We start from the raw sequence: 14,232 nt of genomic DNA, 5'->3' as shown, positions 1-14,232 counted from the left end.
CCATGGTGGAATAGCTTGGACAGAGTGAAGCCCTGATGTAGTGTGCACTGCCTCCCATGGTGGAATAGCTTGGACAGAGTGAAGCCCTGATGTAGTGTGCACTGCCTCCCATGGTGGAATAGCTTGGACAGAGTGAAGCCCTGATGTAGTGTGCACTGCCTCCCATGTTGGAATAGCTTGGCCAAAGTGTAGAGTGCCGAATGGCCATTTGATGCTCATGACTGTCCCAATGCTGCTGGCTGAGGGCTGGCCAAAAGGACTTTCAGGTCCCTTTGCCCATCATGTCAGGTGTACATGCAAGAATGAGGAGGAGACTGGAAAGGCTACTCACCCTCACAATCCTGGTCAGATCGTTGTACTTCTTACGGCATTGTGTGTGGGTCCTGGGGGCCTCGCCGGTGAATGTCACCCTCTGGGCGATCTGCTTCCAGGCTTTGGTGTAGTCGTGGTGGGTTGGATTCCTCCCACTGTCTGGAAACAAGATCTTGCGCCTCACCTCCAGAGCTGTGAGCATGATGTCCAGATCACCCTCTGAGAAGCGCAGGGCACGCTGACGGGCCTTCTCTGGCGTTGCCATGACTCCCTGGGGCTGAGCAGTAGTGTTGAGGCCTCTTTGCAAGGCTGCAGTGTGCAGGGCGTGGCAGCAGACTAATTCGTCCCTTCCCCCTTTAAGAGCTGGTCGGCACCACGGGGTCTGCTGTCAGTGCAAAAATGACCGCACCCGTGCTGCGCCCCGCCTGGGCGCTATCCCTCTGGACCGCCGGCTTAGCGCCTAAAGAGAGTAGTGGAACGCCTCTTTTAGCGCTCCACCAACCTCTTAGGGCGAAGCCACTGAATTCCCGGCAACGGGGCGCTACTTTGGGGCGGGCGCTAACTTCGGGCGGGCGCTAAAGCTAGCGCCCCAAAACTGCCTAAACTGAAAATCTAGCCCCTTTACTCTTATACACAAATCCTCTTGTAATAAAGGCCAACATACCATTTGCTTTCCTAATTGCTTGCTGTACCTGCATGTCTATTATTAAGCCTATCTATAAGCCCTTGAAGCCTCCTTGCATCCTCCTCACAACTTACATTCCCACCTAGCTTTGTATCATCAGCAAACTTGGATATATTACATTTGGTCCCCTCATCCAAATCATTGATGTAGATTGTGAATAGCTGAGGCCCAAGCACTGATCCTTGCGGTGCCCCACTACTTACAGCCTGCCAACCCGAAAATGACCCGTTTATTCCTACTCTCTGTTTTCTGTCCATTAACCAATCCTCAATCCATGCTAGTATATTGATGTGCCTCAATAATTCCGAGACTCGATGTTAGTGAAACAAAACAAGGCTTTTATTAACTTAAAAGGTAACACGCGGTGGAGAGAGGTATCTTCCATCTGGAGGTCTGCAGTACTGGATATGAGGCCAGACTGAGCTTGCTTACATAGGGGCCAGGTATGGGCGGAGCCCTACACACAATACATTACAATATACAATACAATGGTGAGGAGACGGAACTGAGGTAAGGGAACTGAAACCTGAAACCAACCACAGTCACAGGCAGTGATGAATGGAATATTTCATCACATATATTACCCCCAATCCCATGAGCCCTAACTTTGTTTAATTAGCTCTTGTGTGGCACCTTATCGAATGCCTTCTGAAAATCCAAATACACCGCATCCACTGGTTCCCCCTTTTCTATTCTGCTAGTTACAACCTCAAAAGATTCTAACAGATTTGTAAACACTATTTCCCTTTCATAAATCCGTGTTGACTCTGCCCAATCCTATTATTATTTTCTATGTGCCCTATTACCATGTCCTTAATAATAGATGCTAGCATTTTCCCGACTACTGATATCAGGCTAACTGGTCTGTATTTCCCCGTTTTCTCTCTCCCTCCTTTCTTGAAGAGTAAGGTTACATTTGCTACCATCCAATCTGCGGTAACCGTTCTAGAATCAATGGAATTTTGGAAAATGACAACCAATGCATCCATTATATAGCCACCTCTTTCATAACCCTAGGATGTAGGTCATCAGGTCCACTGGATTTATTGGCTTTCAGTCCCATTAATTTCTCCAGTACTATTTTTTTACTAATACTAATTTCTTTCTGTTCCTCCTGCTCACTAGACCCTTGGTTGTCCACTATTTCCGGGAAGTTTTTTGTGTTTTCTTCCGTGAAGACAGACACATTGGGGGCAATTTTGCTGATGCTCAGGGGTCGGGTTTGGAGGCGGGACTGCTGGCAAAATCAAAAAGATTGGCAGCGGGTCGTGAACCCGCTTCCAACTCGCCTCCAATCAATCTTCCCAGGAGCCGGGTCCCTGATTTGCACAGGGACCCAACTCCTAGTGGCGGGAAGAGGTAGTTAACAGGCAGTTAAGAGGCTTTTTCCAATTTTGACTCTTCTACTGTGGGCTTCCCAACGTCGGGAAACTCCGCCTGGTGTGCTGTGGGTCTACTGTAATGTTTGTGTATAGATGACAGCTGCAGAAGTGATGTGAAAGATCCAATGGGACACTGGGGAGTTGCAGAGGTAAGAAAATGTTGGGAAAGTCATTTTTAATGTGTTTAGAATTTTCTGTATATGACAAGCTTTGAAGTGTTTGTGTAGTCCCATTGGGAGAACCTCTCTCACCAGTGACAGATTGCTTCTGTAACCTCACCTGCAGCTGCCATCTGTTTTAGCCTAAGGAGAGTCATCGGAGAGCCTGAGTGCAAGGGCCCACCTTCGTACAATGATTGTCAGTGTTTGCAGCACCTCAATGATGTCAAACACTGAAAAAAATCATCTGTCAAAAAGAAGTAGTGGTGGCCCCTTTAAGAAATCCGGCAGATGACGCGTCATCAACTGACATCATCAACTGACATCATCAACTGACACCGGCTTTCTCTTAATTGGCTGGCATGCCCGCAGGGCGGGCTTAACAAGGCCAATTGATGCAAAATAGCATCTGTGCGTCGGCCGTTGCTGGGGGTGGGACTAGAACCTGAAAGGCAGCAGTCCCGCCCCTAACACGCCTCTTCAGGTAAGTTCCCGGCTGTTGTATTTGTTTAATTTCACTGCTATTTCCTTATTCCCCATTATAATTTCTCCTGTCTCAGCCTGTAAGGAACCCACATTTATTTTCACTAATCTTTTCCTTTTTACATACCTATAGAGCCTTTACAGTCTGTTTTTATGTCTCTGGCTAGTTTACTCTCATATTATATTTTCCCTTTCTTGATCAAATTCCTGGTCTTCCTTTGCTGAATTCTAAAATCTTCCCAATCCTCAGGCTTACTACTGTTTTTGGCAACATTATAAGCCTCTTCCATTGATCTAATACTATCTTTAACTTCTCTTGTTAGCCATGGTTGGACCACCTTTCCTGTGGGGTTTTGTGCCTTAAAGGAATGTATATTGGTTGTAAATTATATATGAATTCTTAACTGCTAGCCATTGCTTCTTTACCATCATACCTTTTAATGTAGTTTCCCAATCTACCTTAACCAACTCGCCCCTCATCCCTACGTAGTTTGCTTTGTTTAGATTTAAGACCCTAGTTTTGGATTTAACTAAATCACTTTCAAACTCAATATAAAATTCTATCTTATTATGGTCACTCTTCCCTAAAGGCCCCTTTACTACAAGATTATTAATTAACCTTTTCTCATTGCACATGGGTATAAGGTTGCCAGCCGCCATCAGGTATATTGTCCAAATATCGATTATTCATGAATGGCCTGGACAGTGAACATCAGCAGGCTATTTTACCAAAGGGCGCATCACAGCCAAGCCTGATCTTGTCCACAACTATAACTACAAAGGATTACTAGATCACACCCAAGAAGGAACTGTCATCATTCTCATCTTCCCACTGCTGAGACAAGTTAACTGAGTACAAGCTGGGAAACTGGAACCTTTCCTATCTGAATGTGTCAACTAGTTACTGGATTAAGTTGGTGAGCCAATGGATGGTTCAGGTAGCCCTTTCTACCTTTTCTTCCTCTCATTAGGAATATATTAAGAACTTCAATTTATGAAAGCAAAAGTTAACAGAAAAAGTGTATTCATTCATTTACAGCAATGTTGCACATATAATTTCCTAAGTAATCTTGTTAAAAACCAATTTACTTAAACATCGATATGAGAAAAATTACTATAAAAATTGCAACTTTACCAATCATAGTTTAACTTTAAATAGGTTTGCTTTCCTGCTCATTTAATGTTACTGGTGGTGATTTATGTTGGTTTTAGCAAACCAGATCAAAGAAACATTGTCCATCCAGTCTTTGAGAAATATGACACATCAAATGGTTTTGGCTGAATGCCAACATGACAGTTTTACTGCTGCATGTGAAGTATATTTACATATTTATCAAATTACTTTTGTACTTTCATCCTCTCCCACCCGAAGGGCCTTAGTCTCTGCATAATCTCTTTTAGAAAACACCATGGGTAAGCAATCTTGGTTTCTCTACAAATACAACACTACTGTTGTTCCATATTAGCATGATTGTTGTGCAGTTAGAATCACTATCACTAAGATTGTTTTAAATTGAACCGCTAAATATCAATTTAATCTTGAAAATTGTGTGTACAAATAAATGTAATTGCTGCATCAGAGCTAATTTCAATACCAAGTTATTCATACAGTCAGAACTATTCGGTTTGATTAGAATGGGACAGATTTTGCTCCCAATATAACTTCATCATCGCTGGGTCAAAATCCTGGAATTACCCACCTAACAGCACTGTGGGAGTACCATCACCACAAGGACTGCAGAGGTTCAAGAAGGCCCACCACCACCTTCTCAAGGACAACTAGGGATGGGCAATAAATGCTGACCTTGCCAGCGATGCCCAGATCCCATAAGCGAATTTAAAAAAACTGTGAGGATAATGGTGCTCGCCATTATTTATACGAAAATAATACAACAACTTCAGGTGAAGGGCAATGTGTGGTTAAATGCAAATATCCAAAAGTTTCTCTCTGAGTTGTGCTGCTCCACTGTTAGCTTCGTGAAAATGGCATCTCTCTCTCTGCCTTACCATTGATATGCATTGAATGGTGTGAAGTTCCTGTATTTACATGGTAGATACAAACTAAACTCGCCCACAGAAAGCTAAGTCTTATAATTTCAAGTCTAAGTACCCTTTTAACTATGTGATAACTGTTAATTACTGCCAATCAACTTCTGTAGCACTGAAAATGAACTATTACAAATGTAGAGTCCCATTCCTTTGGGTATTAATTGTTGTTGGAAATTTAAAATATTTTTTTATTTTTCCTTTCTGTCTTTTTTTTTCTCTCTCTTATTCAATATTTCTTTTCCTCTCTTTATTTCTCTTTCTGTATCTAATTTGACATTGCATTCACACACACTCATTTACACTTCCTTCTGGGTCCTTGTGCTGTTAATTTCTCAATCCTTCAATCTGATTGGTTAAGGAGATACACAGTTGCTTGCTCTGTTCACTCAAGTCCCAGATGCCCTGTTTTCCTGGCTGTGACATTATCAACTCGCACTTTCAGCAACGTGCCACGCACAAAATTTTAAAACCTCAACGTACAAGTCTAACTAGTGGCAGATACTGTTGGATGCCCTGCTACAGCAAAGCTTGGGCCAATGTTTTGATAGCTAAAAACATTTTTTGGTCATTCCATAGGTTTGACCTCTTCAGATCACACTTCAATGTAATCCCCAAAGGGCTTCCTGTTGAGTTAAAGGGGCAGTGTCTTCACTCTGATGTCAATGCAGACGTCATCACACACAGCACTTTAAAAGGCATTCATTATTCAGGTACATAAGAACATAAGAAATAGGAGCAGGAGTAGGCCAATCGGCCCCTTGAGCCTGCTCCGCCATTCAATAAGATCATGGCTGATCTGATCCTAACCGCCAATCCACTATCACAGAACCATCTCCTGCATCTAACAGAATTAGACACACGAAATAGGAGCAGGATCAGGCTACACGGCCCCTGGGCCCGCTCCGCTACCCACAGGGCCATGACCGATCCGAACCTAGACTCATGTCCAAATTCCTGCCCGCTCCCCGTAACCCTTAATTCCCTTTACTTCTAGGAAACTGTCTATTTCTGTTTTAAATTTATGTAATGATGTAGCTTCTACAGTTTTTTGGGGCAGCATATTCCATGGACCTACCACCCTCTGAGTGAAGTAGTTCCTCCTCATCTCAGTTTTGAAAGAGCAGCCCCTTATTCTAAGACTATGCCCCCTAGTTCTAGTTTCACCCATCATCGGGAACATCTTCCCTGCATCCACCCGATCCAACCCCTTCACAATCTTATATGTTTCAATAAGATCGCCTCTCATTCTTCTGAACTCCAATGAGTAGAGTCCCAATCTACTCAACCTCTCCTCATATGTCCATCCCCTCATCCCCAGGATTAACCGAGTGAACCTTCTTTGTACTGACTCGAGAGCAAGTATGTCCTTTCTTAAGTATGGACACCAAAACTGTACGCAGTATTCCAGGTGCGGTCTCACCAATACCTTGTACAACTGAAGCAATACCTCCCTATTTTTATATTCTATCCCCCTAGCAATGAAAGCCAACATTCCATTGGCCTTCTTAATCACTTGCTGCACCTGCATACTAACCTTTTGAGTTTCGTGCACCAGGACCCCCAGATCCCTTTGTACTTCAGTACTTTCCAGTTTCTTGCCATTAAGATAATAACTTGCTCTACGATTTTTCCTGCCAAAGTGCATAACCTCACACTTTCCAGTATTGTATTCCATCTGCCAAATCTCTGCCCACTTACTTAGCCTGTCTATGTCCCCTTGAAGGTTTTTTATGTCCTCCTCACTCACTGCTTTCCCCCCCATCTTAGTATCATCTGCAAACTTTGATATGTTACACTCGGTCCCCTCCTCCAAATCGTTAATATAGATTGTAAAGAGTTGGGGACCCAGCACTGACCCCTGCGGAACACCACTAATTACTGATTGCCAGTCTGAGAATGAACCATTTATCCCAACTCTCTGCCTTCTGTTAGATAGCCAATCCTCTATCCATGCCAGAATATTACCCCCAATCCCGTGATTTTTTATCTTAAGCAATAATCTTTTGTGTGGTACCTTGTCAAATGCCTTTTGGAAGTCTAAATACACTACGTCCACTGGTTCCCCTTTATCCACCCTACATGTTACTTCCTCAAAGAACTCCAGCAAATTTGTCAAACATGACTTCCCCTTCATAAAACCATGCTGACTTTGTCCTATTAAATTATGATTATCCAAATGTCCTGTTACTGTCTCCTTAAGTAAAAGGTGTCTGCTTTTTCAGCTGTGCATAACACTGTGAAATTAAGTTTTGAGCAGGTTTTAATCTAATTTTGTGGGCATCAAGACCCTTTAGATAATTACACATCGATAAAGTAGCAATTGCCGAAAAGCAGCTGCTTAAAGTTACTGCTGGCAGTAAGTTAATACACTAAATCCATGCACATCAGCAACAGTCACCGTTTTTAATACCTTAACAAGTAGCTCCTGTGAAATGCTTTGGGACATTTTACTATGTTAAAGGTGGTATATAAATGCAAGTTGCTGTTATTGTTGTAGAAAATGAAATATTTGACTTCTGTAAGAAACTATGCTGCACATACACTTAAGCTCAAGTAGCATTAAAGTGATTTTCAACTGACTCAATAAATAAAAGGTAAAAGAGTACATTAGCCCACTTAAAAAATATGTTTCTGATTGCTAATGTAGGGTAGCACGAGTGAAAGGAATTAGACAAGTTAATTTCTGTTATTGGTCATTTTAAACTTTTATATGGTAGAAGCAACCAATCAATAGGTTCAGCTTTCTGCCATAACACTCCGAGGACCTGCTTCAGACTGCTGAATCAATAAACTCCTTGGAACCCTGGCAGAGGGGAGTGAATAAACATCTTTAAAATGATATTGAATGAACTGGACAGCTCAAAATAAAGGCTCAGTCCTTTCTTACTATTTAGCCACTGCATGTAATTCCCAAAATATTAGGCCAAACAACTGAAGTACAAATTGAAACCATCTGCTTTCAGACTAGAACTGGGGAAGACGGCACTGTTTTAAATTTAATTTCTGATTCATTGATGTACTCGGGAAAAAATCAAACTGGAATCTGAGGAATAGAACATCCTGTTTAAACAAAATTGGAGCAACTTAAGGGTCCGTTTACACTGCAGTTCTTTTACTTTCTTAAGACTAGGAGCCGTATTCCAGGTTCCAGCCAGGGAGAAACCTGCTTATATTGCTTGGCTCCTGCATGACTGGAACTTTACCTCTTCTGTTTAGGAGAATCATGTGCCACTGCTGTTTCCCACAAGTTAGATATATAAATGTTAGGGCATGTGGAGGGGAGAATCCCTGCTCCCTAAGGGGGAAAAATTCAGTATTGCCCCATTTGGGGCGCCATTATCGGCCGTGCGCAAAGTTTAGCGCCTGGCACTAATTATCGCCTCCAACGGCAAACTTGGCTTTTATCGCCCCTGGAGGTGATTGGAGCGCTAAATCAGGTGCTTCACACTTGTCTTAAGGCGCAAAGGCCAAGGAGCGAGGCGCTACCTCACAGCGCTGGCGAAGCTCATGTGATGTCAGTCAGCAATGGAACACAGACACACTGGCACCGTCCAATTCTTAAAGGGGAGGTCTGACGAATGGTCAACGACCTGAAATGTTAACTCTGTTTCTCTCTTCACAGATGCTGCTTGACCTGCTGAGTTTCTCCTGCATTTTCTGTTTTTATCTTAAAGGGGAGGGTTGATCTTGCTCTCCATCCACATCCTGCTCATTGCAGCCTTGAATCTCGGCCTGGAGAGACCTGTACATCAAATCTGCTGGAAAGAACCATGGAGAGAACCATGGAAAGAGTTCAGAGTGCAGCCCCCATAGTCTCTTCTAAATCGATACAAGGAAGGGCAAATCAAAATGAACCTGCAAAGTGCTGCTCAGTACCCAAAACTGCTCAGTACCCACACTGCATTGAATCTCTCCAGAAGTCTCTCTCTCTCTCTCTCAGAATGTGTGGTGCAAACATGTCACCAAAATAAAAAGGCAGGAAGCGGTCACCTTTAAATAGCGCTACCCCAGTCCCTTCCCGACTGCAAAACGCTCCCCTCAACCTGTCGTTGCTAGCGGCAGGCGGTAAGGCAGGAGGCGCCACTCAATATCCGGTCCAGGATACTACCGGGGCGTGGCGCACTCGACTGACGTCACGATCTGCCGGCGCAGGAGATCGTGGCGGCAGTGTTTAGCGCTGCCGCAAATGCCTAGTTAATTTTGCAAGCGGCGCAAACATCGCTGCGCCCAAACACTAGCTGCTTTGCGTCCCATTTGCGCCCTCTTAAGGCGTTAATGGGAGGCGCAGACAACTGAATTTCTCCCCCTAAGCATTTAAATTAAAGTCAGAAAAGATTACAAACTATCTGGGGGTCCAATAGATTTTCACTTTGGAGTCAGATCAGGATTCACTGGCTCTGGATTCACTCTTTTCATTTAGCATTAGTGCAAAGCTGAAGCCGCTTTGCACTGACATCAACCTGCAGTGTAAATGCAGTCTAGATTATGCATGAATTGAAGCACTTGCCCTATTGTCAACTATTCTTTAATATTTAGTCCTTAATCCTAATACCCAAATTTTGTTAAAAAGATAAAGATGAATTAAAGTAATGCATATTACAGGTAGACTATCCTTTATCCGAAAACCTTGGGACCAGCCGTGTTTCGGTTTTCGGAAAATTTTGGATTTCGGAAGGTATTTTACAAGACTGGGAAATTTGTCGGGGATGGGTCGGTGGGGGGGGTCGGGGGTGGGGGTCGGCGGGGTCGGCGGTGGGGGTCGGCGGGGGGGTCGGCGGGAGTCGGGGTCGGCGGGGGTCCGTGGGGGGGTCGGCGGGAGTCCGCGGGGGGGTCGGCGGGGGTCCACGGGGGGTCGTCGGCGGGGGCCGTGCGCATGATTTACGCTGAACGAAAAAACCTTCAGTTTTTAGAGGGTTTCGGTTTTCGGAAGTTCGGATAAAAGGTAGTCTACCTGTACTGTGGGATTCACTGAGCGTTATATTTACTCACAGGGTGCTTGTCATGTCCTGTAACTGGCTGCAAAGATTGGTAAGCAAAGATATTTTCAAAATTAGTGAAGGAGCACAACTAAGAAGAAAATCATTTTGACAGTTTCTAGTTTGATTGTTTTATTCATGTTAGAATTCTAAAATGAACAATGTGTCATCTTATGTGTAAAACAAAAGTATTTAAGTTGTACAGATTAAAACATGAGAACTAAGATGTACAGTCACCAGTCTATTTACTACAAGCACAAATAGCACATTTATTATCAAATAGAATGGAAATATGTCAGTGTCAGCTGTGGCTCAGTGGGTAGCACTCTCTAGGTGGGAGGGGCTAGGAGTGAGCCAGGTGTTACTGGTTGCCTGATTGCAGCTGGGAGTTGGAGGGAGTTTTGTAAAAAGTTGGTGGTGGGTTTTGGGGTTTTGTTTTCAGGTTTTAGGGCCTTTTTGGCCCACAAAAACAGCCAGATGGCTGCTGAGGGGTCCCGAGTGCCGGGCCCCTCAGAGGACAATGTTCCCGAGAGGAATTTAATTAGGGAAGAAACTGTGGTGGGAAAGGAAAAATAAAGGCCCAAAGATTTGGGCCGGGACCCCAGGAGGTTTGGTAAAGAAAACACGGTGGTGGTGCAGTGTGAGGATAAGAAGATTCGAGCTTGGGATATTATCCAGGTGGTTCATGAGGACTGTGGCGAGGGAAGCTGCTTTGCCTGCCGACCAAAGCCAAATGTGGGATTCGAGGTGACGGTCAGTGGTCGTGAGGAGGTGGAAAGACTGTTACTCAGTCTGAAAGTTGGTGAGAAATTCTTGGAGGTGACTCTGCTATATTCAGAGGAGGTGGTGGTTTCATTTTTAAACTTGCCAGTTTACATTGAGGACAAAGTGCTAAGCAAGAAGTTGGAGTCGTGGGACATAAAAATCTGTTCTGCAATAAAGAGGAGGTATTATCCGGGAACACAGATAGCAGACGGAACCCAGTATGTAAAGGTGTGGTTCCCAGAGGGTGTGAGGTCATTGCCGTACAGTATGAAGTTCGAGACACTGGAAGGAGTGCAGTACTTTCGTGTGCTGCATGATAACCAAGTAAAGGTGTACTATTATTGTCTTGGACATGACCATCTCGTAAGAAACTGTCCAGACCTGTATTGTTAAAATTGCGGTGAGTCGGGAGACATTGCTCGGAGCTGCAAGGCGGAGAGCTGTGTGGTGTGTCGTAAAGGCCCCACCCGCTGTGAGTGTGTGGCAGAAGGGAGCGATATGAGTGATGAGGAGATGGGAGAAGGAGCAGGAGATGAGTGTGGAACGGCCGGAGGAGTGGTGCAGTCGGAGGACACAGCCAGTAAAATGAAGGAGAAAGGAGCACAGGAAGAGGCAGAGGATGGCGGAGCGGAGAACGGGATGGAGATGGCGGAAAACACGCTGAGTGCTGTGGAGGGGAACAAAGACAGCAGCGGGCAGCGAGGGTCGAGTGCAGACTCGAGCCTTAGTGCAGTTTGGCTCCCCCTGGGGAGTCTGGTGTCTGCGGGGGGAGAGGAGGCAGGAGCGGGGTGTGTGGTGGATGTGGGTACTCCGGGGAGAGGCGGGGAGTCGGATATCTTGGTGAGCGGGAGGGGGCAGGACGGAGAGAGGGTGCAAGCGGCAGGAGCCTTAAAGGGACAGCAGGATGGGATCGGCGAGATAGAGATGTCAGAAGGGAACAATTTAGGTGCGCCATTGTCCCATGGAGTGAGGGAACAAGGTGCAAGGGTCAAAGGTGGAGATGTGGTCGAAGGGGGCGGCACAGTGGGAGAAACTGCGATAGTAGGAAGACTCTCTATGGGAGATGAAGTATCTGACGGGGAGCAGGATTATGTATCTGACGGGGAGCAGGCACAGGGAGTTGCAGAAGAGCTTGAGAGTGAGGAATTAGAAGGGGACAGAGACATGGAAGTCGGGGGTGGGGTGGCATCATGTGGAAAGGGAAAGGTTAGTGAGGGGCAGAAGGAGGGAGAAAGGGCAGCTCCTGGGCCCAAACTTAATACAAGGAAGAGGCTGAAACAGCAGGGAGGGGTCAAACAGGAGGTGAAAAAGAGCCGGAGGCTGCAGGAAAAAGCAACAGCTGCCCGAAAAGTTGAGAAGGAGCAAGAGAGGAGGGAAGAGCCAGAAATTAAATGATGGGGAGATTATCGGGCATACTTTCCTTCTTTGGAGCCATGATTACATTGGTCTCGATTAATGTGAACGGACTGAGGGGTGAGAAGAAATTGCAGCAGTTGTTGCAGGGTTTTAAAGGTTCAGACTTGTTGTGTCTGCAAGAAACCTTTTGGGATGAGGATATTCTAGAAAGAGTTCAGAGGTTTAGAAGGGAGAGGTGTTTGCAAGTTATGCAAACAATAACCGTAGAGGGGTGGCTGTTTTGGTGAGTCCGTCCAGAAAAGAGAACGTTGCCTTGGTGGACAAGGACACTGAGGGGAGATTTTTACGGCTAAGGGTAAAAATGGAGGGATTTAATTGTGATCTCTTTAATATCTATGCACCAAACGACCATTGCAAGCGTTGCGAGTTTTTTCGGGGGTTATTCACTGAAGCGGCAGAGGTGGAAAATCCTTATTTAGTTGGGGATTTTAATGTATTTTTATCTCGGATGGACATTTCAGCCCAGGTGACCTTTAAGGATGATAACTCCAGAGGGATGATTATAAAAATGATGGCAAATTTAAATTTGAGAGACTTATGGAGGGACCGGAACCCCATAAAAAGGGAGTTCTCCAGAGCAGGTTGGGTGGGTGATGTTTTAAAACAGAGCCGAATAGATTTTGTGTTAATGCGGGAAGGGTTACGTTCGGAGGTGATGGAGATTTATTATAAAAAAGTATTTTTTAGTGATCACTCGGCTTTGGTTCTTAGAATTAGGAACAGCAGAGTTCAGATCGGTTCAGGGGTGTGGATTTTAAACAATCAATACCTGAAAGAAATTGTTTATAAAGAAGGGATTATAAATATAATAAAGAATGCTCGGAAGGAACCTTTGTTCTTGAAAGAAAGAAGAGTTTGGTGGGACAATTTCAAATATGAGGTAAAAGTTTTTTCGGTACGTTATGGGAAAAAGAGGGCGGCAGCTAACCGGCACCGAGAAGAGAATATAAACAAAAGGTTTACGGATGTCTGTAAAGCAGTTGACGGAGGGGATAAGGGAGCTGAGACTAAGTTCCGGGTGCTAAAGGAAGAGTGGGAATTATTACAAGCTGAAAAATGCAAGGGGGCCATTCTCCATGCAAAGGCTAGAGATGCATTGGAGGGCGAAAGATGCACTAGGTATTTTCTAGAGCAAGATAAGCTGCGACAGAGATTATCATTAATTGAAGAGTTGAAGGTTGTGGAGAAGATCATTCATGAAAGTGGGGAGATTTTAGAGGCGGCTAGCAGCTTTTATCAAGAGATATATACAAAAGAAGACATTTCCAATTTGGCAATGGAGAAGGTTACTGCTTTTATTGAAGAGGGTGTAAAGGAGGATGAGAGAAGCATGTGTGACAAAGAAGTAGGATTAGCAGAAATAAAAGTAGCAATAAGTGGAATGAAGGGGGGGAAAAGACCAGGGTCCGATGGACTAAGTGCAGAATTTTATAAATAATTTTTCAAGATTTTAAGTCCATTGCTCTTAGAAGATTTTAAGGAAATTAAAATTGAGGGAAGCCTGGCCCCATCTATGAGGAGAGGTATCATAAGCTTAGCTTATAAAAATAAAGGGGATAGACGGGATCTGAAGAATTGGAGGCCCATCACATTATTAAATGTGGATTATAAGATCTTGGCGAGGGTTATGGCAAATCGTTTGAAGGAGGTGTTACCGGAGATAGTTTGGCCCTCTCAGTCCTATGGAGTCATAGGCCGGGACATCGCAGACTCTGTGGTATCAATCCGAGATGCGATAGAGCTCATGGAAGAAAGTGGGAGGGAGGCTTATGTATTAAGGATAGATCAAGAGAAAGCCTTTGATAGGGTCTCTCGTGAGTTTTTATTGAAGGTTTTGGAAGCATTTGGTTTCAAGGAAAATTTCATTCAGTGGCTAAGGATTTTTTATTCAAACATATTTAGCTGCGTTAAATGTAATGGTTTTTTATCCATGTATTTTCTGATACAGAGATCAGTGAGACAGGGTTGTCCCCTGTCCCCATTGTTGTACACATTGGTAGCAGAAC

Source organism: Somniosus microcephalus, chromosome 6 (genome assembly GCF_052327205.1).
Source record: "Somniosus microcephalus isolate GS21.2 chromosome 6, FLI_Smic_1.0, whole genome shotgun sequence".
Taxonomy (NCBI): Eukaryota; Metazoa; Chordata; class Chondrichthyes; order Squaliformes; family Somniosidae; genus Somniosus; species Somniosus microcephalus.
This window is presented reverse-complemented; position numbering follows the sequence as displayed.